The following is a 27,496-nucleotide window of genomic DNA, read 5'->3' on the forward strand; positions in this document are numbered from 1 at the left end:
AAAGAAAGAAAGAAAGAAAGAAAGAAAGAAAGAAAGAAAGAAAGAAAAAAGATAGCAATGGACTTTGGTTCCAAGGGTCTGAGTTTCAGATAGCCTTGTCTCAGGTAAGGTCATAAAAGGGTTGCCTTAGGCAAGTAGCAATGTATACCTATCTAAGGGAACCCTACACTTGGAGGTTCCCCAAAGGAATATCTCATGTTATTACAAACAGAGTTGCCCAGAAGTGACATTCCCAAAGACTTTATTATTTTCATATAAGCCATTATCACAAGCAGAAGAGCTTCAAAAGGCATAATGTAGGAACTATTTAAATGGCAATAGATATAAATTATTTCTTTCATTGCAAAAAAACTACCCAATCTATATGATTGGTAGGCAATATCTTTAATATGCTCATTTCAGCGGCATCTGTGGAAGGGAGACAATGAAGCACTAAGTGGATAGTGTATTATCCCCGGGAGTCAGGCAGGCACTTAAAGATGCACATTAAAAAATTTCATGTCCTATTTGGACAGAAATATGGGTCTTCTAGGATTATAGTGGATTATCATAAACTCATTAGGTGGTGTCTCCAACAGAATCATGTGCTACACTACCATAATTAGATTTCTACATCATCTACGAAACACAAAAATAAAACTTGGAACACTCGATTTATAGGAAAAGTCATTTTAGCATCCTATGGGGAAGTCCCTGAGGCCACTCCAAATGATAAGCCACTTAAAAGATTTGCCTACTATTATCATGTAGACACAAAGCCCATAAACTATAACACTAACTCAATGTTTCTCCAAAGGCTTGAAGGACTTCGTAAATTGTCCTAAAATCACAACTTACTACTGAAGGTGAATGTGGTTACTGTTCTAAGTATAACGAACCATATATCATTTTTCCAATATCCCAGTTACTTACATTAGGAGTTTTTGGTTAGGATAAAGGTCAGTGTTTTGTGTTCTCAGCAAGAGGACTGTAGCTGATTCCAGAGAAGTGGAGAAATGTACTTTGTTATTGGTGTGATTTATTTTGGGCACCTTGATTTTTAGACTTCATTCCAAAATGGACTCATCTTGTCATTTAATAACATCCTAATGTTCAAGCTGCTCAGCCAATTCTGAGAAAGAACTAATCCATTTCAGCATCAGCAGCAAGATGGACACTCTGGTAGAGCAGGTGTGCTCTCTTCTCTGTAATTACTTTCAGCTCTTGCTTTGCCCTTTACTGTCTGTTTGAAATTTAACCTTAATGTAATCAGAATGACATTTACCCAGGGATCAGCTCCAGATTGTGTGAAACTCACAAAAATAAAGGTTATGACATAGTAAGTCTACTAATTGCTTTCTGTGACTAGAATTGACTAACGGTTATCTTTGAGTAGAAGAAGTTAAGAATACCACATATTCTTCTTGAGGTAGGAGAAATTAATCATTCCTCTTCTCATTTTGCCCCTTGCCACCAACCACCACGTTAGCCTATACTATGCCCTCAGGGTAACAATCCAGAGTTCTGACACAGAGAGCATAGAGAATGGCCCATTCTATTGAAACATAAATGGTGTAACTGTGAGACGCTAGCCAGATAGTCAGAGGTAGAGACCAAGTTGGCATCTGGAAAGGCAGGGCTGGAGCATGGGAGAACATTAAGGATGGAGTGTCCAAACACAGCAAACATGGAATCAAGAAGTGTTCCAGATCTTCCATACTCTGCTGCCAGACCCCAGCCTTAGATGAGAACTAAATGCTCATTTTCTTTCTAACAATAATAGCTAGATTTGCTTACTCGAGTACTTTACAAATGTTGCAGGATAAAGAAAATTTTACTATTTAAATAGCTCCTGAATTGCTCCTAAAAGAATTTTCTCTGGAAGAATCTTACTAAGAAATTAGGGGGGAAAGCTCCTATTAAGGCTCTGTTTTTGAGTGTCTTCTAGACTTCAGAGGAGAGAGAAAGCTTCCCTATATAATCCACCTGGAAATTTGACTCCTGCAAGTGAACAGCAGACAGAAGAGATGAGAGAGAGGGAGGAGTAGCAGCGTGGAGAGAGACTCAAAACTTGGAGAATGTGAAATTCAGCAGAGAAACAGTGTGGAGAGGGTGTTGCTGACTATTCCCTCCAGGTTGTTGAAATTGCTGATATAATCTCCCCTCCACTGCACTCTTCTCCCTACCAATTTTCCACAAAAATCATTGAATGATTTTTTGATGGTGGCTTTTTAATTGTATTTTAATTTTTTTTTAAGTTTTTCTGAGGAAGCCACAGAAAGAAGAGAGGTCCTTTAGAGTGAGTATAGCATACATAAAAGCTGCTAAGGAGCACACAGAAGAGGGGAACCAAGTGACCTAAGAATGTAAAATCTGAGGGGGTAAAGAGATTCAGAGAAAGCCTTCAGACTTTTGAATATCGTAAAGCCAGCAAAGGTTTAAACCAATTTGCCCTAGAACTGGAGGGGTAGATAGGCCTCAGGTTGACATCTTGGTAATGAAACCATTTCATTCAGTCCTCATAATATCTGTATGAGAAAGATTCTGTTGTTAGCTGCATTCTCTAGATGAGGAAATTCAGACCCAGAATCATCCCCAATGTCACGTATCTAGTAAACTGCAGAGCAGGATTACAATACTAACTCTAACTACTGCGGCCATAATCAACCAGTATATTACAAACTTTTTGTTTCATATTTTGAGACTGAATCTTCACACAGCCAAATCCTGCCCATCTCTTTAGATTCATTTTCCTCCCCCAAACTACACTGATGCCTCCCACTCTGAATTCCACATCCCTCATTGACTGTTTAAAGTTCTTTCCCTTCAGCATATAAACATAATCAGATCTTGCCCATTTTTATAACAAGGCAACTTCCTCAACTGTTTTCGAATTCCTTCTGCTTTCTATCAATTGTCTTGAGATGCTGCCTGTACTTTCCATCCTCTTTTCTATTCACTTTTCTGCCTATTGTCTCCACCTTGCTAAGTGATAGCCTCCTAATCCCAACACTCAACAGTCACCATCAGACTTCACCTCATAAACTGTTTCCTCTGTAGCATCTGACACTGTTCACAAAGCCCCATCTCCACCTCTGTGGCATCTTAGACTTGGCTTCATACTTGCATCTTGCCCCTCCATCTATTTCCTTCCTATATTCCTCTTTTTTCAGCCATTCCTAAAATGCTTATGTGCCCAGAGGTTTCTGCTGTTCTTAATTTCTACCTGGGTATTTACCCCAGAGTCAGTAGCTAAGCTTCATATGGTCCTAAGGGAGCCTCCTGGAATGAATACAAATTATTTTGCATATGTACATTTTTTTATAGGCAAAGGATTCTCTCATTCAATATTATTTATTTCCATAAATATTTGCAGAGGATCTGTATTGTGTTAGGCACTCTTCTAGGTTCTCAAAATAAGGGAATTTTAAAAAGCAGGAAAGAATATCCAATAGAAAAAAGGCAATCTCTTCAACAAATGGTGCTGGGAAAATTGGACAGCCACATACAGAAGAATGAAACTAGACCACTCTCTTATACCCTACACAAAGATAAACTCAAAATGGATGAAAGACCTCAGTGTAAGACAGGAATCCATCAAAATCCTAGAGGAGAACATAGGCAGTAACCTCTTCGACATCGGCCACAGCAACTTCTTTTAAGACACGTCTCTAAAGGCAAGGGAAACAAAAGCAAAAATGAACTTTTGGGACTTCATCAAAATAAAAAGCTTCTGCACAGCAAAGGAAACAATAAACATAACTAAAAGGCAACCTTCAGAATGGGAGAAGATATTTGCAAATGATATATCTGATAAAGGGTTAGTATTTGAAATATATAAAGAACTTATAAAACTCAGCGTCCAAAAAAGAAATAATCCAGTTAAAAAAAACTGGCAGAAGACAGGAATACACATTTTTCCAAAAGAGATACAGAGATGGCTAACAGACACAGGAAAAGATGCTCAACATCACTCATCATCAGGGAAATACAAATCTAAACCACAATGAGATACCACCTTACACCAGTTAGAATGGCAAAAATTAACAAGACAGGCAACATTTGCACTACTAGGTATTTACCTGAAAGCTGCAATAATACTGATTCGAAGGGATACATGCACGCTGAAGTTTATAGCAGCATTATCAATAATAGCCAAAGTATGGAAAGAGTCCAAATGTCCATTGACTGATGAAAGGATAAAGATGTTTTGGTGTATATATATATATAAATATATGTATATATATGCAATGGAATATTACTTAACCATAAAAAAGAATGAAATCTTGCTATTTGCAACAATGTAGATGGAGCTAAAGAGTACTATGTTAAGTGATATAAGTCAACCAGGAAAAGACAAATATCATGTGATTTCACTCATATGTGGAATTTAAGAAACAAAACAGGTGAACATGGCAGGGGCAAAGAGATAGGGACAAACCAGAAAACAGACTGTGAACCATAAAGAAGAAACTGAGGATTACTGGAGGGGAGTGAGTTGAGGTGGGTTAAATGGGTGATGGATATTAAGGAGGGCACTTGTGATGAGCACTGGGTGTTGTATGTAAGTGATGAATCACTAAATTCTATACCTGAAACTAATATTACACTGAAATTTAAATAAAAACTTGGAAAAAGAAAATTTAAAAAACCTACAAAGATCCTTGTGAACTTATATTAGGCAAAAAGCTATGAACACAATAAATAAGTAAATTATACAATATATGAAAAATGATAAGGGCTACATAAAAAGTAGGACAAGGTAAAGGGGATCACAAAGACCCAGGGGAGTGGGAAGGCAGCTGGTAAGCCTAAAATGGTAGTTAGAGTAGATTTCATTGAGAAGGTAATGGTTATTCAAAGACTTGAAAGACATGAGGATTTAGTCATGTATATAACAAGTAAAGCAGAAGGAACAGCAAGTGCAAAGGTCCTAAGGCACGAACATGCTTGAAGTGCTCAAGGAACAACAGGGGAACAAGGGGAGCATAGTAAGGAGATGAGCTCAAAAAGATGATGGTGACCTAGGTAATGCAGGGATTTTTAGATTATTGTAAGTACTTTTACTCTGAGTGAAATAAACAGCCATCGTAGCATTTTGAGCTTAGAAGTTATGCTATGTGGCTTGTGTAGAAGAAGCCCTCTGGCTGGTATATTCAGTATGGATGTATAGTTGCAGGAGTAGAAGTAGGAGACCAATCAGGAGGCTATGGCAGTTATCTGCACAAGAGGCGGTAGTGGTTTACACAGGATGCAAATGCTGATATGCAAGAAGTGGTCAGTTCCTATTTATGTTTGGAAGTTATACCCAACAGTATTTCCAAACAGACTGGATATAGGATATGAGAGACAAAAAAGAGTTAAGTACAACTCAAGATTGTTGACCTTAGCATCTTGAAAAATGGAGCTGCCATCACCCGAGATGAGGAACTGTGGGTAGACAATGTTGAGGGGAGACAGATGGTTGGAAGATCCATTTGGGACCTGGAGAGCTTGAGGTGTCTACTACACAACTAGGTGGAAATATTAAGCAAGCAGTTGAATATACAAGTCTGGAATTCAGAAGAACAGTCTAGACAGAAGTTATAAATTTAGGAGTCATTAGCATACACCCAGTATTTAAAGTTATGTAACAGGATGATATGACTAAGAAAATGAGTTTTGATGGGAAATAGAAAAGGACCAAAAACTGAGACCTAGGGCAATCAAATATTAAGAGATACCAGCAAAGACAATTTAGAAGGAGGAACCAGCAATGGAGGAGAAAAACAAAGAAGGATGCCGGAAGCCAAAGGAAGTAACAAAGAGGAGGGAGTCATCAGCTATGTCAAGTGCTACAGAAAGGGACAGTGAGAGCTGAAGTGGGTTTCATGGAGGTTCCTGGTCACTTTGACAAGGGCAATTTTGGTGGAGATGAAGACCTGACTGGAGGAGGATTAAGAATGAACAGAAGAAGTGAAATTGGAATTTTGCAGCAAAGAGGAGCAAAATGACGGTGAGAGAGAAGGTTATTTTTTTAATGGAGAACTATTTTAGTTTGTGTGTTGATGAGAATGGTTGAACAGAGAGTGGAAAATTGATGAGAAAGAGAGAGGAGATTGCTGAAGTGATGTCCTTGAGTAGCAAGAGGACAGAGGATCTAGTGCATACATATTTGGAATGTCTGGCTTTCAATATGAATGTGGAGACTTTATGGCAATGGACAAGAAAGCAGAGTATGTGTACTAGATTCTGATGGGGGGATAGAGGTGATGGAGGGGTTCTGTCGATGTTTTCAGATAAATTATCCAATTATCTAATTTTCTCAGTGAAATAGATAGCAAATTCATCTCCTGAGAATAAAGAAGGGATTAGGGGTTGTTTGGGGAAGGGGGGGTTGAGGAAATGAAAGAAGATAGAAAATAGCCATCTAGTACAATAAGAGATAAGGATATCTTATCTGATTGCCAGGTAGCACTTGAAAGACCCACCTGAAATCCAAGGTCAAGAAAATAAAAATGAGGCCAGGCAGTGTGGTTGTGTGTTGTTGTTGTTTATAATCACAATCTGTTGCACAGGCACTAAAAGTAGGCAAAGGATTGGCCTTAATCAGGGTTACTGTTTGTCAAGTACGTACAATGAAGCAAGAGGGAGCAAGAAAGTGATTAGAATGATTGACCATAAATTTAAGGTGCATAAGCAGGGATCCTGAGTATTGAAGGAGTAAGGGATAGTGAAAAAATGGTGAAATACTATTTAATGAAAAAGATGTAAACACAGGATTGTAGGTCCTGGGAGGCACAGACACATCTTTGGAGTTAGTACACTAGAGGGAATGAGTTATAAAAGTAGTGGTCAGAGAGTAGGATGGATGAAATTAGGGTTTTGGAGGAGTAAGATGTATTGATAAGGACAATATCTAGGGTATGATCATGAGAGTGATCAGGTTGTCAAAGAATTTAAAACCTGCAAAATGGTGACGATCCAGGTCTCTACATCTTTTCTGCATTTACTACCCTGGCTCTAAATAGTTCATGTTTTGAGATGATGTCCTGTCTATGCATCCAGCTGAGATACTCTCTACCTGTTGGCTATCTCCATTGGGATGCAGAACAAGTACTTCAAACATATGCTCTGGGGTTAACTCATTGTTTTACCCTTTCCCTGTCCCCTCCAGAGAATGTGTCGTTCATCCATTCCAGCTAAGGCAGAAATCAAGACTTAACTGGACCTCCTTCCCTAACCAGCAACATTAAAATAATTCACAATCTACATTTAAACTGTCTTCTTTCTCCAGTCCCACTATCACAGGTTGAAATTTATACTGTCAAAATTTCAAAACTGGATTACTGAAGCAGCTTCCCAGCCTCTTTGCTATGGTTTTGTCCATTTTCAAAGCCATTAGCCACATTCCTTCTGGAGTACTATTTCCTAAATGCAAACCTGCTTGAAGTGTCTCAGTGGAGACTTTATATTGCCTTCAGGATGAAATCCATACTCCTTAGCAAAACTAGGCAGCTGCTTATCTCATGCCTGCCTGCCTCCAACCTCACATTTCACTGCTTCCCAGCACACCACGTTCACCTAGTGCTCCAGCCACACAGAATTACAGCCAACTCCTCAACTCTTTACCTTTGCAAATGTGTTTCTGTTTCCAGGAATGCTCTTCCCCATTCCACCACCTTCTTCAACTAGCTAATTATTACTCTTTCTTTGCAGTTAACTCAATCTTGCCCCCTTCCAAAAAGCTTTCTCAGGGTTTCTTAGCCAGGTTTAGGATTTCTACCTATGTGTTCCCAAAGCATCTTGTTGCTATCTACATCAAGATATTTTCCATATTGTAAATTAGTCATTTTTAATTTGTCTGCTTCTCTTCTGAATCTGAGCTCACTGAGGGCAGAACATTGGGGGTTTTTTGGGGTTTTGGGGGTTTTTTTTTTTTTTAGTTAAACTTCCTGTAGTTCTTAACACAATGTCTGCGTACATCATAGGTAACCAATATGGGCTTTCTGAATGAATGATTGGCTCCTAATTGAATCCAACCATTATGGTGGTTTAAATATCTGTTCAAATCCTGAGATCCCAGTTGCATGAAAATTCTCAAGGACAGTACTTTTCTTCTCCCAAAGTATATAGAAAAACATTGGCAACACAAAACAAGCACTTGGTGAACACTGAACTGTGTGAGTCCTGCAGTTTTACCCTTGGTGATATAGCAGGGTCAGGACTTGCAAAATCCCCACTCAGGCCAGCTGACCTCAGGTGTATTAGAACAGAAAACAAGTGAGTGCAGTGGGCTAATATAGCACAGATAAGGTACAGTACATTGGTTCCATTCAGTTACAGCAAATATTTGCCTCTAGACTCAGTAGCTACCAGTCTGGCAACTGGACAAAATTGCTTTACTACATCAAATTTAGGTGAAACTAATAAATGAGGGTATTTGATGACTGTGATCAATAACAAAGATCCCCAAAAAGAAATCTTCTATCTTTTTTCCAAATAAATTGCATGAGGTTATCATCATAATGTGACAAATTTGGCAAAAGACTCCTAAGAAGGAAAACTGCCAAACAAAAGGAAATAATCATTTTGATGTTAAACAAAGAATCACATCCTCTGACTTTTTGTAGTTGCTGAATTGCAGTAAGGCATGTTCACTTACTTAGCCAAAGGTTCTCCTCTTTCCATTGCTCCTTCTTCCAAGCCAGTTCTCAAGTGGAGCTTCAGCAGCTGCCAACATCAGCTCAGCTGACCTCTAGCACCAGCTCCCCTGTTTCTGTCTTTCTTCTGATCAAGAAGTACAGCAGGATTCCAGTGGAAGGACCAGTGTAGGTTTTAAAAATCTGGGATATTCCCCCTAGATTAACAAATGGGATATATCATCAGAAACAAGAGAATGACTGAGTAATCAAATTGCAGGTTTTTAAGGCTTATTACTGTAGTTTTGTTTTACTTCACTCACCATCACTGAATTTCAGGTTAGCACGTGCCTGATGGGTTACTGTGCTAAGCGGGCACCAGGATACGTAGCAGAACACATTGAAAAAGAAGTGTGGCAAGGAAAAGTGTATGGCTGAGAGGCAGACAGATCTGCACTTGAATCTCAATTCTGCTTCCAGCCCCAATTATTGTGGGTCAGTTACTCAGCCTCCTTGAGCCTGAATTTTTCACCTGTAGACTGGAGAAGAGTAACTAAGATCACACACATCATGTGCCTAATAAAGGCTTGACATAGTTGACAATTAATAAATGATACCTGTTCTCCCAAAGAGTTTACTATCCACCCGAGAGACAGAAATTTACATAACTTACCATAATAAAGTTATTAAATACTATTAGGCAAACCCTATGAGAGTAGAGACAAGGGAATAATTAATCCTGCTGGATGAGGTAGTAGGGAAGACCTTATAACCAGGCCTCCAGATTTTGCTGTTTGACACTAACATTGACCAATTCACCTCCATAACCATCGAATGTGCTCTGGTAGCCCTGCTGTAAAAGGAAATAAATCAATCTTCTCTTCACCTCACACCACTCCCTCCAGCTTCTTGCTCATTTCTCTTAGATGATCTCATCTAGTCCCTTGACTTTAAATACAATTTATTCCCTGATGACTCCCAAATTTATATCTTCAGCTCCATTCTCCCTCTTGAGCATCAAACTTGGACGTTCAACTGCTGATTCAACATGAACACATCGGTAGCCTTCCCAAACTTAATGGGTCTAACACAATTACTAATTCTGCCAAGCCTCCCCACAAAACAAAACAAAACAAACAAAACAAAACAAAAATACTTGCTCCTTATTTATTGTTCCCTGTCTTGTAAATGTTGATACCACAGTCATCTTTGATTGCCCTTGTTCCTTCACCCCATTTCTAATCCATCAAATCCCTGGACTCTACCTCCTTGTTCCTTTCCCTCTATCTTTACTGCAACCACCCCCACCATCCCTCTCACCTAGACCCTGCGTAGCCTCCTAACCCACCTTACAGCTGCCAATTCAGGTTCACTGCTCTGTCCACAACGTTCCACTAGTCTCCCCACTTGAGTGAGAGTGCATGTTATTCTGAACCTCTTTTCTCCTAGATCCATGAGAAGTTCAAAAACAATTGAGAATATTTCTATCTCTAACAAATAAGAGGGGTAGGAGAAATTAAGAAACAATCTAAAGCAGTCATTTCTACAAACACATGTTCAAAGTAAATCAGGAATGCAGAGCCCTTTCTAAGTTATGCACCTGTCAGGAGGCACCAAAGGCTGTCCCTAGACGTATCTTTTCAAGGAAAGGTCCAGTCAGCAGAAGCTGGGAGGCCGGACCCTCCACCGACACAGGAGAAGATTGGTAAAGGGGCTGACACTCCTGCTTTCCTCCTCTAATTGCCCAGGTACTGAGAGTTTTTAAGTCTAGTACCTCATTTGTGGTCTCATGAATTCTAGAAAACAAAATCCCTCCTATAGAGTCACCTGGTGTTATTTCTGCATTGAAATCTGAGACTGGAAGGCACAGATTCCATGCCTGCAAATCTGTTTCTCAAGGCTTTCTCTAATCATTAGTGCAAAGGTGCCACCCTACCTGTAGGCCCTGTGTCCTCTGGGTGGTCACTGTCACTGGTGAAAGAGCACTGTCCTTCCTAACAGAGCCAGCACGTGACCCTGTGTCATTACTGATGATTCATACAACCAACCTGACGTATGTTCGCGCTCCATCTCTTTGCCTCCTGTACCAGCTAGCTGATCATTTTCATACTGAAAACTGAAGCAATAGAGAAGGAATAGATGAATCTGCCTCCTTTGTCCCATTCCCCCAAGTCTGGTGAGCACCCCCCACCACCATCACCAGCTTGGATCCTGGGACAGCAGCAGCGAAGAAGCCAGGCAAGGCTCCAGTTTGTAACATCAGTGTTACCATCACTTTAAAATGGACAAGGCAAAAGTTGCTTTATTAAAATTGACAACCCTCAAATAAAGCAAACACAACTCAAGGTGACACTGTCAAGGAAATCTTGCCTCTTCTAGGAGTGTTTTTTTCAACACTCCATGCATGTTAGAAATCACCTGGGGAGCTATTTTTATAAATGTACTGAGAGGTTATGATTTAATTGGTCTGAGGTAGGATGGTTCTAATGAGCTGCCCCAGTAAAAAACCACCACCCTAAGTGGGTAAGTAGAAGCCTCCAGATTCTTAAAGACCCAAGGAGGGCTCCCAGGATTGCAGTGGTGACCTTTGTAACTGAGAGTACACAAATAAAGAACAAGAAAGTAAATGAAGAAACACAGCTCAATTAGCTCTGAAAACCAGTGAGGTGAGGAAGATTCATTCTACAGTTAGAAGGTCTTCATCACAATTGTGTCATGTGTTATTTTTGTTAAGTGAAATGGAGTAAAAATGCTCTGTTGTTAGTAGCTTCAATTGGGTTTTGTTTCTTCTGATACTTCTGGTAACTTCACTTTGACTATGTGAATTTACCTTTTCCAAAGTGACTTTGATAGGAGTAAAACTCCCTGAGTTATTTCTTTGCCTGAAGCCCTGCTTTGCTGTAGTTAAGGTAGGGGGAACATCCTTTTAAATGAATTTCAAGGTTATGTCAAAAGCAGTTTAAAAGTTAGAAAAATATTGTCATAAAATTGCTAAAGTCAATAATTTTTTTAAATTTAACAGTAGCACATTGGACAGTTAAAAGTACAGCTCAGTCTATATTGTGTGGTTCTTTGCAAGCTATTGGCTTTCTACCTAATCCTCTCAGACTGCTTCTGGAGGGGCTGTGCCATTTTGGTTTTGGCAATATGGCTATAACAATTCCCTCAGGTGCACTGCTAAGATGTGAAGTTTGGTTGCCCACACACACTCTTGGGTCTTTATGATCACCCACTCACACACAAACCCACTGGCCTGTCCACTTAGAGACAGATGCCATTGCCCAGCAGGGGCAGTCCCTGAGTTCTCCGCAGTGGGGAGGGATTTGTATGGAGCCACTCACATTCAGCCATCTCATCCGTCTCAGAACTGTGGAAATAAATGAGCACCAACCAATGAGGAAGGCAAAGACTATTTTATTCTGAACTTGCTACAGCAAGGGAGTCAGCCATTATCACTTGGGTTTTGGTATAGAGTCAAAGACAGGCAGAGGAGTTGGAAATTCTAAGGTGAAAAAGGTAAGGCCTCAAGCATGCCCTGATTGGAGGCTGTTGGCACAAGGAAGCTGCAGGTGGGCTAACTAGAAGTGCTTGGTTAGGAATACATATTTGGCTTTCTCTTGCTGGTCATAAACTGGATATGGGAGCAAAAAAAAAAAAATAGGGATGGTGTCAGTTATGTTTTTTAATTATTTTTTTAAGATTTTATTTATTTATTTATTTATTTATTTATTTATTTATTTATTTATTTATTTATTTAAGAGTGAGAACACAAGCAGGGGAGAGGGGCAGAGGGAGAAGGAGACTCCCCACTGAGCAGGGAGCCCAATTGGGCTCGGTCCCAGGACCCTGAGATCATGACCTGAGCCAAAGGCAGATGCTTAACTGACTGAGCCACCCAGGTGCCCCAAGAAGGTGTCAGTTATTAATCAGGTTCTGGCTATTTGGGGCCAACTGTTACAGAACTTATTATTCAGCTTCTTGAATTGGCACTAAAGATAGAAATCTGGCTTCCTCCAAGCCTGAGTTATAGCAGGCTGTCTTCCTGGATTGTTTATTGTAGATAAGGGGTTGGTTTCCCAGGCAGGTCACTGCAGGTGGTGGATCAAAGTTCTATCTTTATATATGGTCTGGCCATGGTCCCTTTATATATTCAGTCTCTCAGAACCAACAGAATATGGGTTATGGTGACTACTCAGTCCTCTGCTTTCCAATCTGTTCCACCTCCTGACTGCACTGATTAGCCACAAATACACTGATACTTTTACTCACTAAATATAACTTATATTTATAATGCAGAACAACTAGGGAATGGTCCAGGAGGATACTATTAGCTACTTCTTTCATTATGATCTCATATTTCTGGGTAATCCTAAGCTTTGGGTTAAAAGAAAAAGGCTTAAAAGTAGAAGCTGTCCTATGACAGACCTTTCTTTATTTGGTTTGTGCCGGGCACTGTGAGAGCTGAATACATGTTTAATAAGTACTGAGAAATAAGAAGGAAGTAGCTATGGCAAAATCAAGGTGCCTGAGCAGTATATTCCTGATTTCTCTGGATGCAAATCAGAGAGTACTCTGGCAGCTCTTCATCAAGAGCTCTGCATGGTCCCACTCTGCATTCTCTCTCTCTCTCTCTCTCTGGCTTCTGGAAGTGCCACTTACCTGTTGATGATGAGGCCCGAGCAACAATCAGCAGCCCGGGCCCCATCAAGAGGAGTATCTCACACCATATGCCTTGATTGCCCCTATAGTTCAGCTCAAGAAGTCTGTAGCTGAAAAGAACACATAGGCCAATACATAATTAAGAGGTAAATTTCTGTCCAATTTCTTTCTTTCTTTTTTTTTTAGAATATATGAATGTGGTAACAAATATCATGCCAATTAGTTTGAGGCAAATAAGAGTGTTTATTATGCTGAGATTTAGATTATCGTTGTACTTGAGATCAATTTAACCAGAGAATGGTAACCACCAACAGTACTGAATTCAAGGATGAACACTTAAATACATTCTTTCGAGGAATTTGCACAATCATGTGATCTAGACATTATTCCCATTTTGTACATAAGAAGATTTTGAGCCCCAGAAAGATCCAAGGGAACACAGCAAACAAATTGCACAGCTTTTATTTCACATACCAGGAATCCTTGCTCCCAGTTACTCATGCTATATTAGTTTTCCAAAGAAATGTGATCAATAGGGAATCAGGAAAGCCGGGTGTGTAATTCAGTCTGAATCTAAAGGCCCAAGATCCAGGAGCATCAATGTCTGAGGCAGAAGAAGATGAATGTCCCAGCTCAAACAGAGAACAAATTTGCCCTTCCTCTGCCTTTTTGTTTCCATCAAGCCCTCAGTGGAGTGCTGATGCGTACTGACAAAGTGAGAGTGATCTTTACCCAGCTCATTAATTCAAATACTATCTGTTCTAGAAACACCCTCACAAACACACCCAGAAGTAATGTTTTACCAGCTCTCTGGATATCCCGCAGCCCGTTCACATTAAAACATAAAATTAACCATCACACATGCCCTGTGAGAGCAGATATTTAAAGATGCTCCTAGGTCATTTTCACAGAATAACCAGGGGCACATGTCCTAGAGACAGCTTCACCCCTCAGAGGCCAGGGTTTGGGGCACCCAGGAAACCTTTCTCATGCCATGTAACAAACCATCCTTGGTTCCCCCCAAATGATAACACAAATTGCATTGTAATAATACCAGCATATATGATAAATTCCTTCTACACAAGCTCACAGATCACATCCTGCCTCAGGGAGCAAAGTCTTGGTACGTTCATCAAAGCTGCTGCCAAAACTGTTACTTAGGATTCAACGGTGCCACATTCTCCATGTTCATTTCAACTTTATGGCTAATATAAAATCACTTCTTGCTTTTGTTATTTTCAGTTCTCCTCCAGCCATCTTATCAGGTTGATGTTTATATATGTTTATGATGTTATCAGTATGAGATAGGGCATTTTTATTTTCTTAGCAGTTGACAGAAGCATTTATCATCAGGAGAAGAGATCCACCAATGTTCAGAAAATCATCTGAAACTCCTGGGTGAGTAGAAGCTAAGACCTTGGAGGGACTAAATGTAAGAATTTGCCCGCCAGAGGCAAGGAAGGGAAATTGTTTTCACTGGAGAGGGAAGAAGGAACTAGACAAAGACAGGAAAAGAGATAACACCCACAAGTTGTTTATAACTCCTTGTAACTTTCCTATAACACTTCAAGCCTAAACTAATAAAATTCTTATTGTGATTAGAACTTTTGTGGACACTGATGAAGGGTATTTTCGGTTTAGGTCTATGGGAGGAAGAACCAAGATAGTGAGCCAGACCTAGTTGTATGAACCTTGTCTTTTTAACCATGTATTCTGATGCTGTGACATCTGGTGTCTTGCCAACCCTCCCAGAACTGGCCAATTTCTAGAGACAGGAAACCACTCTCCTAGAAGCAAACTTTTCAAATGCAAACCAAGTAACGCAGAGCCCACACCTCCAACCACCTCCTTTATTGGCCTCATCCTCTGGGCCACGATCCACCTGCTCTAATCACCTCAGACAATGAGGGACAGCTCCCATGCCCTAGAGCCTGATGAAATTGTTTGATGTGCCAATCCCAAGCCTGCTTACCCTGCCCTGCCTGTTCCTTCCTGCAGAAACCACAGTAAAGCCTCTTGCTCCCATTTCCCCTGCTTTCTCTGCTTCAGGCTGACTCTCACGTTTCCCTGGGAGGCCCCACAAGGCTTGGCATGACTCCTCCTCTTGGGTACTGTGAGTAACTAGTTTTACAAAGGAAATTATCTCCTGATCTGTTGACCTCACTGTACCTCAACTTTTCTATTAATATGCTATGGGTTTTTTTTTTTTTTTAAGATTTTATTCATTTATTTGAGAGAGATAAAGTGAGAGAGAGAGAGCACAAGACGGGGGAAGGTCAGAGGGAGAGGCAGACTTTCCGCTGAGCAGGGAGCCCGATGTGGGGCTCAATCCCGCAACTCCAGGATCATGACCTGAGCCAAAGGCAGACGTTTAACCAACTGAGCCACCCCGGTGCCCCTAATATGCTATGTTTTAAAACACAAGTGGAAAAAGTCCAGAGGAAACCTGGTGAGAAGAGCTCAGAATTTTCAGACACTGAGCTGGGGCTGAGCCAAAATTACTTTAGTGTCTGAGAGACAGGAAGGCCTCCCTCCTGGATACACCTTTGCCTCACGCTCAGCATTACACACCTCCCTTCTCCTCTTACCTGGTAGGAATTAGCAATCCAATAAATCAACCCTTAACAGTTTTCTTTCATAACACCAGGGATTCTCATCTATATGTGAGAATTGCATAGTAGGAAGAGATCTGAAAGTACATATTTATTTTTAGCTCTGAACAAAAACAAGAATCTCCAAAGCGATGTCCCTGGTCAAGTTTGATCTGAACTGAGTGGTAAGTAAAGAATAAAACATTTTTCTCTTTAGGGAAATTTCTCTTTTTGGTAATAAGGACACACCTAACAAAATAAACATTATACATGACAGGAAGGGAAGAAACATGAAAAAGCAGTGTGAAAAAAATTCATCCTTTCAGAAGATCTCTTGACATCTAGCTAACCTAAGTGTTTAGGTTGTTAGAAATTCCCGTTAAGCACATCCTGAAGCTTTAAAAAAAATGTAAACACTAACATTTAAAATTATGTGTATGGCAAATCCAGAGCCCTAACGTCACTTAGAATTATTGATAACTCAGAAGACAGGTGTATATGACAGAAATTATTTCTAATTTCTATTTAAAATAATCTATTAAAATTTAGAATAACTATAATTATGCAAAATCTGTTCCATTACAAAATAAGAATAAGCAATTCAAAGTCAGATATAAATTTTGGCCTACAAAAGACAGAACTGGCAGCCACTTGGGACTGTATATGGGGATGTAACATTCAACACACACACACACACACACACACATGCTCGATTTTTTTTTTATTTTAAAGGTGTGAGCAGATTCTTTGTGACCAATAAATTAAGCATGCATGAAAACAGTTTTGTGAAGAACTAAAAATAATTATTAACTGTATTTAGGAAAATATATATATTTGGTATTGTTCTTTATTAGAACAACCTTTAATGGTAAGCCATTCTAGTAAATTAAAATACTTTGAATTATTTTTATTCAGTAAGCCAAAATTTTCTGGGACCGTTTTGCATGCAAACAAACCATGTAATTTCAGCAGTAAAATTTAAAGATTTCATTAGTACTTGACCTAATTTTCAACAGATGCCTCTATACACGCCAATTGAAGGAGTCAAAGTGAGTCAGGCATCTGGGATTTTCATCTTTGTGCCCTCAGCACCGGCATGTCATCTTGTAGGTTCCAAACAGGTGTTTTTAATAAATGAATGAAGCAGAATTGAGAATACAACTGTAATGATAGCCATTAAATGCCAAAGATCCTCCAGAGGTATGCGCTAGACAAATTAACATCAGTTTCTCTAAGTGTGATGTATTAGAGAAGATTACTGTGCACAAAAATCCACCCAAGCCACATAGAATTCTGGTTGGCTTCTGTCCCTTGAAAGTCATAGGACATTGTATGGCAAAAATATTGAACATTTCCAAGTAACATGCACCATGTGTTAGACTTACTGTCTTTGAACACATTTATTTTTCTTTAAAAACTCAGCTTTATGAGAAGCTGGCCATAAATAAGGCTAAGTCTTGTTAGATAAAACAGAGTTATTTCAAAGGAATCTAGGACAAATGTACAATTCATGGAAAACAGTATCAGACTACAAAACTATAAAACACTTGATTGGAAGGAAAACAATCAGAAAGTCAAGTCTACATCTTAATAAAGATGTGGGTCCAAAGGTTCTGACCACTTTCCAACCATGAAGAACCGTTAAGGATTCTCTGCTGGCCAAGTCCCACCTGGGATAAGGGCATCCTACCTTCCTGATCCCCTCTGCCATTACAAGTATGCAGATTCACTCTTCTTCCTTTACCAAAGGCCACAGCTTGGGTTTGCGGGTAGAGTGACTCCTGGCCTTCTCCTGGCTGATAAGGGGGATTCGGGTACATGAGATGGAAAAAAGCCTCTTCCTCTTCCCTCAAGTTCAGTGACTGAGGCCTGTGAGTTAAACTAACAAAAGACTAACAGTCTGACAGAAAAGGCAACCAAATTTTATCAATACTTAAAGTTTTGTGTGCATGGGAACATCACAGAGAAGAAGTGAAAACCCAAAGGTATGGCTGGACTCAGGGGTTGATATACCCTTTTAACAAAGGGCAATGAACTGCAGAGACATGACTAGAAAAGAAAGGGGTCTGGGTTGCCAGGACTCATAAACTGTGCAAAGTGAGTAGGAAATAGAGGGCAGAGCTAACCACGGAAGATAAGAGTTACCTTAGTAAGGCTTGTCACACCGACCAGTCTCAGGGCCACCTCTGCATCTCCAGGAATAAGTGTCTCTCTCTTCATCCCTGTGTGAGGTGGGGGGTGGGGATTTACGCCCTCTTTTCAGACAGGTGGGGGGGAGGGAAGGAAGCTCTTTTTGTGTCTGCTATTTCACAACTGCATTTAGCTCAAAATAATCAAATATGCCAAAGTGGCAAAATTTGGGGTGGCATATTCTGGACCCCTTCACAGGAATGCGTGAATAGTCACATATTACAGGTGGAGACTGCTCAAAGTCTTCTTCAGTTCTGTGTGAAATGTCCTTTGAGGTACCCGTGGAAGGGCATCTTAAGAAACTTACACGGGGGGCAAGGAGGGGGGGGCGCCTGGGTGGCTCAGATGGCTTGGCATCTGCCTTCAGCTCAGGTCATGATCTCTAGGTCCTGGGATTGAGCCCTGCATCCTGCTCCTTGCTCAGCAGGGAGTCTGCTTCTTCCTCTCCCTCTGCCTCTCCCCATGCTGGGTACTCTCTCTGTCTCTCGCTCTCTCAAATGAATAAATAAAATCTTAAAAAAAAGAAAAAGAAAAAGAAACTTACACAGGGGTGCCTGAGTGGCTCAGTCGGTTGAGCGTCCAACTCTTGGTTTCTCGGTTCAGGTCATGATCTCAGGGTCCTGGGATCAAGCCCCACATCAGGCCTGTGCTCGGCGGGGAGCCTGCTTGAGGTTCTCTCTTTCCCTCTCCCTCTGCCCCTCCCCGCACTCACATGTGTGCTCTCTCTCTCTCAAATAAATCTAAAAAAAAAAGAAAGAAACTTACACAAGTGAAAGCAGTATGTGGAGAAGATGCAGAAAAATGAAGTCAACTGCTAAAGCAAAGAGGTCTTACTAAAAGGCCAAATTAACCTGGAAATAAAACACTTTTTACAAAGCCAGTTAGATCCTCTTCACCTGATGTCATTTTATAGGTAATTTAAGCCAGAGCTCCTAGCTAGATCCCTCTGGATAGTTTAAATCTTGCTTTGGATTTTTCAGCCTCTAATAATTTGCTTTTATTTTTTGTTGGTTTAATTGTGTGCTTGATTTTGTCTTTGTATTTCATTTTGCTCATTGTGTTTGTACTTCCTAGCACTTTCCATTGCTAGATTTAGATTTATGAGATTAAAGGGATAAGAAATACAGCCTTGAAAAAATATAAACAGAATGGGATGCTCTTTTTTCTTGATCATGAAAAATGAATGGTACTTAGGGTAATCAATACAGTCAAAATAAATTACTGTCAGGTCAAAGAATTATCTGTGGATTCTGAAAGGTGTCTACACCAGCAAAAATATCATTATAAAATAATAGATCCAGGCTAGCGTCAACTGCCAATCCATAGAATGAAGAACATAGACTCTTGTCTAAAAAGGTCCTCGTGGAGATCATCCAAGAAAATCTCAGTTTCCACAGAATTCTGCCACTCAGAAGTATTAAATGACTAGCCCAAGGCCATACAATAAATTTTGGCGCGTCAGAACTAGAAAAAACAAAGTTTACTGGTTCCAAATCTCCTGCCATTTCTATTGAAACAGTATCTTTGATAATTGAATGAGGAAAAAAAAAAAGTATTTGTTTTGTATTTGGTTTTACCTAAAAGGAGGAGCTTTTTTCAGGACATGGCTTGGAGATTTTCACTCCCTACATCAATCTTTGTCATGTTCTTCCCCTTTATTGGGCCATATTCCCCCTACACTTCAAGAACTATGAAATTAAAAAGATAGAAATAAACATCAGGATATTTTAGTCCTTATCAAAGCTGCTCCGATGAAAATCTTTTTTTAAAAATTTTTATTGTTATGTTAATCACCATACATTACATCATTAGTTTTTGATGTAGTGTATCTCCAATGAAAATCTTAAAGGAATATGAATGTGGGGGACCAAATGGGATCTTATGCATCTCAACTTTACCAACTTACTAAAACACTTATTTAAGAATTAACTGTAATTAATCTTCCTAATTCTGGTGTGTGTGTATATATATATATATATATATATATATATATTTTTTTTTTTTTTTTTTTAGTAATTCCTGTACTGGCTGAACCCCATTGAAAGGAGAAGAGAGACCAACTGCTAAGCTGGAGTTCAGTCTAACGGAGGCAAATGCAGCAGGCAGAATGGAGAAAATAAAATCCAACAAGTTAACCTGGCTGATGAATGACTCACAAACGGTTCCAATGCCCTAACCTCCATCAGGAAGGCCACAGCAAGCTTGCTGCCTCCACACCCCTGTGGACCGTGAAACCCCACTTGCTCAGTGACAGAATGAGTCACACGGCCTGGATTCTTGACTTGGTGCAGTTTGCAACCTCATTTTCCCAACAACTGAACTGCCAACATTTATTTTGTCACTATGTTAATGAAAACCATGCCACTTGCCTGCTGCAGCCACTCTGGAAAACAGTATGGAGGTTCCTCAAAAAGTTGAAAATAGAGGTACCATATGATCCAGCAATTGCACTACTGGGTATTTACCCCAAAGATACAAGTGTAGGGATCCGAAGGGGTACGTGCACCCCGATGTTTATAGCAGCAATGTCCACAATAGCCAAATTGTGGAAAGAGCCAAGATGTCCATCGACAGATGAATGGATAAAGAAGATGTGGTATATATATACAATGGAATATTATGCAGCCATCAAAAGGAATGAGATCTTGCCATTTGCAATGACATGGATGGAACTGGAGGGTATTATGCTGAGCGAAATAAGTCAATCAATGAAAGACATGTATCATATGACCTCACTGATATGAGGAATTCTTAATCTCAGGAAACAAACTGAGGGTTGCTGGAGTGGGGGGTGGGGTGGGAGGGATGGGGTGACTGGATGATAGACACTGGGGAGGGTATGTGCTCTGGTAAGCACTGTGAATTGTGCAAGACTGTTGAATCTCAGATCTGTACCTCTGAAATAAATAATGCAATATATGTTAAGGAAAAGAAAAAAAAAGAAGATAGCAGAAGGGGAAGAATGAAGGGGGGGAAATCGGAGGGGAGATGAACCATGAGAGACGATGGACTCTGAAAAACAAACTGAGGGTTCTAGAGGGGAGGGGGGGGTGGGAGGATGGGTTAGCCTGGTGATGGGTATTGAGGAGGGCACGTTCTGCATGGAGCACTGGGTGTTATGCACAAACAATGAATCATGGAACACTACATCTAAAACTAATGATGTAATGTATGGGGATTAACATAACAATAAAAAAATTTAAAAAAAAAACAAAACCATGCCGCTTGCAACTCGCTAACGGACGGAAAATAGTTTATTGCTTCTCTGGAAAATAAATAAATAAATAAATAAATAACCAGCCATTAGAATTACCTGGAACAAATCAGGAAATTGTGTGGGGAAAGGGCAGGCTATAAAGCTGGGGATCCAAGTTCAGGCATAAAGTGTGCCTCAGGCAGAAAGCCTGACAGGCATCCTGCAGTAAAATATAATAAATTGGGGGTTTTTTGCTGCCTTGTAAAAGTGATAGGTTTAATACTTCTTAAGAGCAAAAGTTGGCATGCCTATGACAGCCCAAAAGCCTTAACAGGACATTAGATGATCAATCATGTCAAAAGTCAAGGCTTGTGCTCTGACTAGCCCATGGCCACAGGTCCTCTGAAGCCTGGGCTGGGATTACCTCCGTGAGAGGAATAGTGCTTGGCCAGCAGCCTACAGCCTCCCCCGTGGGCTCTTAGGAGAAGGGGTATTGACTATCGAATTTTTTCACAAAATCATGATCTCTATAGTCACAAATAAAACGACATAGAGTATTTGAAAGCTTTGGGCATATTCAGTTATCTTTAGGGCCATAAGGTTAGACAATACCACAAGAATCTTTGGTTGAAATACCATCTTTGGCATTTTCTTTCCCATTACCTCTGCATCCAATCGGTCATCCATATTACCAACCCAAAAGCCTAAATATCTCTGGAATCTATTCAGTTCTTTCCATCATCTCTGCACAGCCATTATCCTAGTCCGATCCGCCATTATCTCTTACCTAGACCATTAATTTGTCTCCTTGCTTTCATTCTGATACCTTCCTGTATGTGTTACCAAAGCCTGCCATGAAATCTCAGGGGCTTATAGCACAAGTCATTTGTTTTTCTCACTCGAGGCCCGGGGGCTGGCTTAGCTCAGGTCTGTCTGTGTCTCATCCTGGGACCAGTGGCCCATGGGAGTGCAGTCTCATGGCTGACACAGAAGCCAGAGGCCAAGACAAACCTTGGAAGCACATCCAGAGCCTCCACTAACATTCCACTGGGCAATGCATGTCACACTGCCAAGCCTAATGTCCAACAGGCGTGTACATATGCTCCCGCAATCTAGTGGGAAGGGGTACAAAGTCACAAGGTAAAAAACAAGGATCCATTATTCCAACTGTGGAGGGAACGCAGAACTGGAAAAGATAATGCAATATGCCACACTACCTATCGTCTATTCTCCCATCAAGCCAGAGAGGTTTTTTAAGTAAACAAATTTAAATAAACGTGTCACTCCGCTTCCCATACTCTTTAATGGCTGCATTACCAACTGCAAAGAGGTGCCCTACAGGACCCTGCAGAAGAGGCCTCTGCTTACAGCTCCAGCCTAAATCTCTTGCCGTCTTCCTCCCCCATTCTAGGCTCTAGCCATACTGAGCCTCTATCCTGCCAACCTCTCTCCCACCTTGGAATTTGCTCAAGATATTCCCTCTCCCTGCCTGGAATACTTTCTCTCCCTTTCCCTTCATTGAAACTTATATCTGAAGGATGTCAGACCAACAAGACTGGGTTAGGTCCCCTTATTAAACACTAATTCCTCCTAACTCTCCTTCACGGCATTTCCCAGTTGAAATTAATTGATACTTGGTAGTCTAATGATTGTCTCCCTTGCTAAAATGTAAGCTCCATGACTGTAGAAATAGTATTTAGTGTGTGTGTGTGGGGGGGGGTGTTATTTTCTTAGCTTCGGGGTTCTGTCATAATGAACACTCAAAATACACCTACACACATTCACATATGCACACACACACATATTTCCATATGAAAAGTTTTTCCCATATGAAAAGTTTTTCTTTAATGATCTCCCCCAAGAGCAAGAACCCTCAATTTTCCACAAAGGCCCGCCAACTTCACTCTCTGTCCTCTGCCCTCTATAATATTTGAATAAGCTCCCAATCAAGAGTTGAGTTTCTTTGGACTTCAAACACTTGTGAGAAAATATACCCTCAAGCATCCTCTCTGTAACTTTGATTAAGAACCCAAATAAGAAAAATATTACTGTTCATTCTCATTACAATCCTATCCATTAGTTATCAGAGACTAGGTCTCTGGTAACAGCCTTGAGGCAGGACATTGGTACATCTAATTCCAGAATACATTAAAATAAATGGATATTTTGCCAAATATGTCATGGTAATATGGGAAAGAAGAGTCACATCGTAGGGGCACCTATGCGGCTCAGTTGGTTAAGCGTCTGCCTTCGGCCCAGGTCATGATCCCAAGGTCCTGGGATTGAGCCCTGCATCGGGCTCCCTGCTTGGCGGGGAGTCTGCTTCTCTCTCTCCCTCTACTCCTCCCCATGCTCGTGATCTCTCTCACTTGCGCTCTCTCTCTCAAATAAATAAAATCTTTAAAAAAAAAAAAACAAAGGACTTACATGGTAGCAGAACCTACCTAAAATCCAATGTGATTCCCCAATGATCTCTCTTTTCTCCCCTAAAAGCCTCTTCCCTGAAGACACCTCATTTGTCTTCCATCTGTTGCATTCTGCTGCCTTTAAAAATCCTTTTTTTATTTTCCTAAGAGCTAAATTCAGCTCACACTCACTTTGCTTGTTCTACTCAGTAAATCAAAAGTCTGGTACATAGCCTGCACCTAGGCAGCCTCCGAACCCCGCTCTAAATAGAATTGTCAGAGTAGTCATCAAATAAAACAAGGTTTTTCCTAGAGGAAAACGTTACTGTTAAGAAAATATGGTTTCGGGGCGCCTGGGTGGCTCAGTCGTTAAGCATCTGCCTTCGGCTCAAGTCATGGGACTTGGGATCGAGCCCCGCATCGGGCTCCCTGCTCCGCGGGAAGCCTGCTTCTCCCTCTCCCACTCCCCCTGCTTGTGTTCCCTCTCTCGCTGTGTTTCTCTCTGTCAAATAAATAAATAAAATCTTTAAAAATATATATATATGGTTTCTCCACACTAGTATGCATCCTTCGAAGACCAATTTAAATGCCATGTCCTTCAGAAACCTCCTCTGATTCAACTAAATGGATAGACTCTTTCATATCCAAACTTCTGTGCAGTGGGTTGAATAATAAACCCTGTAAACTTATATTAAGAATTTTTACTTTGTGGCACCTGGCTGGCTCAGCCGGTTAAGTGTCCAACTCTTGATTTCAGCTCAGGTCATGATCTCAGGGTCATGAGATCGAGCCCTGTATCAGGCTCACACTGGGCGTGGAGCCTGCTTAAGATTCTCTCTCTCCCTCTCCCTCTGTCCCTTCCCTGCTCCCTCTCTAAAAAAAAAAAAAAAATTACTGTGTAAATACATTGAGGACTAGAGAAACCCTACTTGATAGGCACCTCCCTAAATATTACTTTTAGTTCTTTCTTGCTCTTGTACCTGAAAATTCTTTAAAAATATCAATGATGTGGGCAAAATTACACAGCAAGAGGTCATAACCCCAATAAATGATGAAAACACATGTGTTATGACACAGACACTAAGATTCTTCTCCACCCTGTTCAATTCTTTAGATGTTATTATCTGTTACATTTAAAGAAGACAAAAGGCAAATTTATTTCAAATGCCATCCTTATTTTTGATTTAAAATTTACAAGCCTGCTTGTCATTGCAAAACAGTATAATGCAATATGACACTGTTTTGAAGAGTTAGAATCCTAACATTGTTTTTATAATTTAAATAAGGTATTTTATCTGCAGTGATGTAATTCCATGTCAGAATCTTACTTAACGTACAGTTGGCTCCAGACCCAAGTAATTGGAAGAGGGTATTCATGAGGCAAAACTGAGCAAAAGAGCTCAGAGCAAGGGAATATTTTACTCTTCATATTCACTGACAATAAATTGTCACACTCTTTAGTTCCTTGCCAAAAAAAAAATTTTTTTTAGTCCTAACACTGGAAACACTGATATTACAAAACATTCCCAAGGAACATGATGGAAATCTATCCATTATGGTAATGGAGCTGAGCATAGGAAAATTGCTAAAGGAAATTGCATCTGGATAAGCTGTCCCAGATGGTGCCTTATGATGAGCAGCCTGCCCTTCCTAGCATAAACTTATGGTCACAGGGTCCTCCATCCCAGAGTGAGAGTATGTGCGACATAATAGCATTAGGAAATTTTGCAAAGCCATATGGCCCTGTTTCTCTGCTGCTACCTCAGGTACTGTGTACTTCGATATTCTCCATCACCTGCCCGGACATGATCCATAATATGCAGGTAAAAGCTGTTGGGAGTTAAAATGACTCCAGGAGACTTCTAACCAGAGTTAATGTGAATTTCCCTTTATTCATACATTGTAGAGTCCAGTACAACAAAAAGCACATAAATTGGTAAATGCATTTACAGCTTTCAACCCCCAAGTCAGAGGATCCCTTAAATACCTTCAATGCTTGTGTTTCTGTGTGAGTGAAGAGATTTCATGTCTTTAAGTCAAATGTCCCTGGCAGAAGTCTGAGTAAAACATGGTGTGATAAAATCTGATTTTGACTTTTTAGCAATATAACAGGTTATACAACTCAAATGACTTTTCTGAATAAGACAGATAAACTATTTTCTTAGGAATCATTTTAAATGCACTGTTGAACTAGCACACACACAAAATAAGGAATCTAAAGATCCTAAAAATTAAGGGTAAGAGTAACTAAGGGAGTTAAGTAAATACCAAGACTGGCTTTTGCCCCAAAGATTTTTGCTGAATGATGGAAAGCTAAGCTTCCGATTTGTTAGCTTCTTTGTACATGAGGGGAGGTAGAAAAAGTCTAGTGCCCGCTGAAGATGGGGAAGCTAAAAGGAAACCACGTATAAAGCAGGGACCCTAATGACACTAAAGAAAAAAGTAAGGAAATTTGCCTGTCTTGATTATGACCCTGGATGAAAAAAACTCACCCTGAGAATTTGAGAGCTCAACCTGGTCTTCAAATGGGTTTTGGCCCAAATTCATGCTTTGTAGTCCAAAAATTAAGAAATAAATTTAAAGTGGTTTTGAGTTGGATGTGTCACACAAAAGAGAATGGCACAAATAAACGTAAGTCAACTTTTACAATGTCAATTTCAACCCTGACCAAAGACGTGAGACAGATACAGACCAAGACAACAAATAGTTCACAGTACAAAAGCCAAGGATTCACAAGAACAAGGTACCATAAAGAATAAGCCATAGAAACAGACTAAAAATAATTTCAGACATTAGAATTATTAAATAAAGGATGCAAAACCATTATGTTTAATACGTTTAAACAATTTTAAAAAATTAAATAAACTTGAAAGCATGAGCAAAGAACATGACATGATAGAGAATGACCAGATTTGATGAAGAACCAAATAAAACTACATTTAGATAATATACCCAAAATAAACCAAAAAATTATATTTCTATAAAAACCAAATAAATAAAGCTTTACTAATTAAATTAGAACTTTAAGACATTAAACAGTAGATGAGATGCATGTTCACCGAGAATCAGAGAACTGAAACACAGCTATGAAGAAATTAGATGTAAAGTATGAAAAACAGATTGAAAGACATGGAGGATAGAGTGACAAGAGCTAGAATAATGCCTCATTAGAGATTCAGAAAAAGATGAAGAATTGGGAATAGATAATATTGGGAATAGATAATATTTGAAGATAAAAAGGATTTTATTGAGGATTTCTAAGAAGTATTGAAAGACCTCCAGAGGCTGGACTCCAATACACCTCAAATAGAATAAATAAAAACAAATTCAATCTTAGACACAGAATAGTGACACTGCCAAGTGACAAAAGCAAAATATATTTAAAACACTCTAAGCAGTAAGAGCAGATTACATGCTCTAAGATAATTAGAGTGATTGCTGACTTCACATCCTAAAGGATGGAAATCAGAAGAATGCTGAAAAACAAACTGACAGAAAATCACTGCCAACCTAAATTTCCATACCAAGCAACAGTATCTTTCAAGAACGAAGAAAAAACAGAGACATTTTCAGACAGAAGAAAAAATTAAGTGAGTTTACCACCAAGAGATCCCTACTACCATGGATTCTAAACAATGTATAAATTTCAAACAGAAGTAAAGTGATCCCAGATGGAAGGTTTGACATGCAAAAAGGAATAGTGTGCAAAGACATCGACCAACCAGTGACTGTATAAAACTATGAAATTAATGTCTAGTTTATGGTGAAATGTAGGTGAAAACTAAAATACCCCATAACGATAGTATATATTTCTTTTTTTTTTTTTTTTTCCCAGAGAGAGAGAGGAGGGGCAGA

The 27,496-nt window shown here is 39.8% G+C and overlaps 1 long non-coding RNA gene across 2 annotated transcripts in view; it reads right to left on the bottom strand.

Moving 5' to 3' along the window:
- LOC118000992 overlaps positions 1-13,271 on the bottom strand; it is a 196,910-nt gene extending 183,639 nt beyond the window's left edge. Inside the window, exons 1-4 of one of the 2 annotated variants that reach the window (XR_004676603.1) lie at positions 13,260-13,271; positions 10,649-10,716; positions 8,924-9,139; positions 8,624-8,818 (exon numbers count right to left, since the gene is read on the bottom strand). This is a non-coding gene — a long non-coding RNA (uncharacterized LOC118000992). Of the gene's footprint in view, positions 1-8,623; positions 8,819-8,923; positions 11,414-13,259 lie in introns of those variants that run through there. The other variant, XR_004676602.1, reaches the window with a different exon arrangement.
- Positions 13,272-27,496: the final 14,225 nt, after the last annotated feature.

The sequence above is a fragment of the Mirounga leonina genome, unplaced genomic scaffold, assembly GCF_011800145.1.
Source record: "Mirounga leonina isolate KUSES-001 unplaced genomic scaffold, KU_Mleo_1.0 Mir_53, whole genome shotgun sequence".
In the NCBI taxonomy this organism is placed as follows: Eukaryota; Metazoa; Chordata; class Mammalia; order Carnivora; family Phocidae; genus Mirounga; species Mirounga leonina.